Below are 4,662 nucleotides of genomic sequence, written 5' to 3'. Positions count from 1 at the left end.
CAGCAATAATTAGTATGGCCCAGGACTGGTCAGTGTTTGGTTGTGTACAGGGTCACTATCTGTTGGAAGTTACTCAAAGGCTCTTAACAACACGTGTAAGTCCATTGTTGGTACCCTTGTGCCAATCCATGTCATTGACAGTTTCCCTCATTTTTATTGACCCTCTACTATCCAAACACAATTTTCTATTCCAGTGACTGATCTTTTCTAAAGGCATGCCCAAAGTAAGGAAGATAACGTGTATTCATCCTCATTTCTAAGATACACTCTGGTTGTATTTCTTCTAAGTCTGACTTGTTCTTTCTTCTGGCAATATACAGTACATTCAGTATTCTTTGCCAGTTTGGACTTAACCAATGCATCTTCTGCTATAGTTAAGCTTTGATATTCTCCTGCTATATATTGCTTGATTGTTGTTAAGTTCCATTGAGTCAGTTCCAACTCACAGCAACCCTGTATAGGCTTTCAAAGGAATTACTGGGGAGTTTGAACCATCAGCCTTGTGGTTACCAGTCCAGTGTTAATCCTACAGCACCATACTCCATATTCACTATATTTATGGGATCATGTCTTCAAAAAGAAAAATGGAATTAAAAAGTGATATTTATCTCAAAGTTTTAAGGGTTAAGTGTGTTGGTATGTCTAAAACACATAGAAAATCATCTGGATTAATCAGCGTTTTTTCCCTTACCCAGGATACTGGGAATATTGATTCTCCTTGTTTATCTTTACTTTCACTAAGATTTGTCAGCCTGGGCAGAAAACCTCGAATTCATACCCATGCCACAGAATAACCACAGGCCTGTGGGATGAAGTTTGTGCTAACTGAAAGAGCCAGTATCGTTATTAAACAGACTTTCCTGAAAATATATGTGATATATGTGAAGAATTGGTTTCCTGGGATCACTAGAAGAAGTTAGGTTCACAGCAAAAGCAGAATCTGCAAGGGTTTAGGGATACTTTTATGAAATTGGCTAGGATTTTGATTCCTCCTTGTTTGTCCTATTCTATGGGACTATGCCTGAAGACTGTTGATCAAAGAACAAAAACAAGAAAAATCTGTAGCCTGGTAGAAAAAAAAAAAAAAGGAGAATAAATGTTTGACTAAGCCTCTGGCTGTCATCACAGTGCTTGTGAGTCCAAATGAAAATCGGGTGAAAATGCCAAACACATTTAAAGGCTTTCAGAGATTTGGATGCTTGTTAAATGAACAGAGAACATGTGAATCCATTATTCTTTTTTATGTCGATATTATGTCTACATTATGGCATTATGTTGGAAGACCTATGTTTGTTCAACCTATGAAATAGCTTGCATTGGGAAATAAAGCTCCTATCACCCAGAAAGCACCTGAGAGAAAAGGATGTGAGTATTTTCAAATCTGAAACTGTGTCTTGAAAAATGATATACTGCGTACATATATGTTCGATCCATTGTGAGGGATACTGAGAAAAGCTTTTAAATATCTTTTAGAGTTTCAAGACCCACAATTATTTCAGAAGGGCTGTCTTTTTTAATGTCATATCCTATGCAGAAAAACTCTTTTTTCATTAGCTATCCAATAAAAACAGCAATGGAAACCTGGAAGAAATGGTGACGTTTCAGACAGTTAGTGACAAGATCCATCACCATGGGAAGTTTCAATCATTGTATGTAGTGAATGAAGAGTCTACTTTACTGTACACTTACGGCAAACTACCAATGACTTTCAAGAGGTAATAACAACCATGGTGAAAAAGAAATCAATTAAAAAATAAAAAGGACTCTACGTATTTACTTTTTAGGGGTTAGCTTAATTAGAAAAGTTGCTACAAGTGCCAAGACCTTAGAAGGAGCATATTTTACAAGTTAAATGGAAATGCCGTGAATTCTTACTGCAAGAACTCCAAGAATCAGCCTCAACATACCTGGGGACCTGCATGGGATTCATGTACAAATGATGTTTCTAGATTCAATACACACTCTGGTTGAGACTGTTTGAGCCACAGAAATACCTGGTATATTGTCCAAATATCTTCCAATTGGTTATACTCAATGTCAACTGGACACAAAATCTTACAATAGTCAGAAGGGTAAATTGAAAATCCAGATCAACCTAGGTATAATTGGCACCTTGTATTAGGAGAAAGATGAGACTATCTGCTCCAGTTGAGATTTATCATCTCAGAAACTCAAAGAAACACTTCAACTCTGTCCTGATGTGTTGCTGTGAGCCATAGTCAACGTCAGGGCAGTGGGTATGGGTGGGTATAGCAACCAGAAGGAGCAGTGATAACACAGTGGGCTAAGCGTTTGGCTTCTAATAGAAAGGTTGGTGTTTTGAAACCACTGTAAAGGTTTAGTGTCTTGGAAACATAGAGCCCTTCTACTCTATCCTTTAGGGTCTCTATGTTTGGAATGTATTTGATGGCATTGGATTTGGTTTCGGGGGCTTTATATCAATAGAAGGAGCTTTAATGGCATAAAAGGTTAAGCACTTGGCTGATAACTGAAAAGTTAGAAGTTTATACCTATCCATGAGCTCTACAGAAATACCTGGGGATCTATTTTCATGAATATCACATCCAATGAGGCAGTTCTGTTCTGTCATATGGGGTTGCTATCAGCCAGAATCAACTTGACAGTACCTAACAACAATGATATTCACTAGATTAATGACCTTAGACAAGTGAACCACTAAGATATGTGTTCTATATCTATAAAATATAAATTATGGTGTCTTTGAACAAAAGCAAAAATGTAAATGGTTTGTCAGGTGCCTTATATTTTGAATAGGTATTTAATGCAATGAGTAATATAATGTAGCTGTTGGTTAAATACATCCAGAGTAAAGGTTCATGTGAGTGGAGGTGTCTATGTGATTATTTCTGGCCATTATACTCTGAGCAGAGTGAAATGTCACTTCTGGGACAAGCATGTAATTATGCTAGCAGAATCCCAGAGTGCTCTCCTCTCCCTGGAACACTGCCCACCAAGATTCCGGATAGTGGATGCTCTCCACTTGTTTATCCTTGAATGGTCATGATGAGCTGAACATCCTTGCTGGCATGCTCTGGAAACAGACGATGGGGAAGAAATAGATTCTTCTGGGAGACTTGTGTCTGATTATTACTGCAGCATAACTTAGTGTCTCCTGACTAAAAATATATAATTAAAGTCCTTCTTAAAAACTTACGATAGAGCTCGGAGATCTGGCAGCAGCTGGGGTTTCCTACTCTGGAGTGCCGGGGTAGTGTGAAAGATTCAAAGAACACTTTGGTAAGAACATATCCCATGAAAGATAAAGCTGACCCCAAACCCCCTGATGTGTTTGGTTTTCCTGGTAACTCTGATGTTTTAAGTATTAACAAGCTGGGTGAAAATGAGCAAGATGAAGAACCTTATGAGATCTTTGCTGCTTCTTTACAAAGCACTGATATATATGCTGAGAGCAAAGAAGAAGAATTCTCCAAACAATGTGGATCATCTATCCCTTCAACTCCTCAAGGAAAAGAAGCTGGAAAAAGTTTGGACATTTCTGAAAATGAAGCAAATCAAAGTGAATCTGCAAAAAATAATGCACAAGAGGTAGGAGGAAACCTCAAACTTGTTACTGATGAACATGAAAGCAGAGAAAATAGTGATGTGGCAAAAACCAGATAAACAATACACAATGAAAGAGAAAACAAGTACACAACAGCATGAAGCTATTCGAGCTACAGTATCTTCAGAACTCTCAGTGAAACCAGCTAAATCGGTCACTCCTAAATAATTAGGACACCTTAATGCCCAATCTTCTGTTGAAAAGGAGACCTGTGCAACAAAAAGACAGCAGAAAGTCCAGAAAAGAAGGAATATGTCTCTTGGCAAAGAGATGAAATCAAGAAGCAAAGATGTAGACTCTTCAGATAGTGATAGTTCCAATCATGTAATTATTTGGTGTTCAGAGGGAAAGAAAACCAGTGACCTCATGGAATTGGATGTTGTTTTGTCTGCATTTGAAAAATCCTTCTTTAAGTATAAACAAAGAATAGAATCTAGAGTGTGTAAGGAAGTCATCAACAAATTTTATTAAAATATGAAAGAAGAACTCATCAAAATGATTAAAGAAGTCCAGGTGTTGAAAAATCTGAAGAGAAAGAATGCTAAGATGTCTTCAGGTATTGAAGAGAAAAGCGACGACGGATTGAAGTCCAGGATGAACTGCTTCAGTTAGAACTAAAACTGAAACAGCTACAGACAAAGTATGATGAACTGAAGAAGAGAAAATCTTCCCTGAAGAATGCAGCACATTTCTTATCTAATTTAAAGCAGCTTCATCAGGATTATTCACATGTTCGAAAAAAAGAATCAGAAGCCACAGAAACGTATGATTCATCCAGCCTTCCAGCTCTGTTATTAAAGGCAAGAGGCATTTGGGAAGCTGAAAATCATCTGTGAAATATTAACCATCAATTAGAGAAGCTTCTTAGCCAGGAATGAGACGACAGTCTAGTCTACTAAGCTGTCCTTGTGCAAAGACTAGGTACATGCTACTGTCTGTTAGCATTCTGATTAGCCTTTTTCATTTGTAAATAAAAATTAAAAGGGGTTGTAAAAAAAAGCAAAAAAACAAAAACCTTACGATAATTTATTCATAAAAACAAATGTAAACATGAAATCTAAGATGTATTAATATCTACA

General features: G+C 37.2%; 1 pseudogene; it reads left to right on the top strand.

Annotated features, from left to right (window-relative positions):
• The first annotated feature begins 215 nt into the window (after positions 1-215).
• Positions 216-4,461, top strand: LOC102820642 (annotated as a pseudogene).
• Positions 4,462-4,662: the final 201 nt, after the last annotated feature.

Source organism: Chrysochloris asiatica, unplaced genomic scaffold (genome assembly GCF_000296735.1).
Source record: "Chrysochloris asiatica unplaced genomic scaffold, ChrAsi1.0 scaffold00056, whole genome shotgun sequence".
Lineage (NCBI taxonomy): Eukaryota > Metazoa > Chordata > Mammalia > Afrosoricida > Chrysochloridae > Chrysochloris > Chrysochloris asiatica.
Note: the sequence above shows the minus strand (reverse complement) of the source record. Positions and strands in the feature narration are given on the sequence as shown.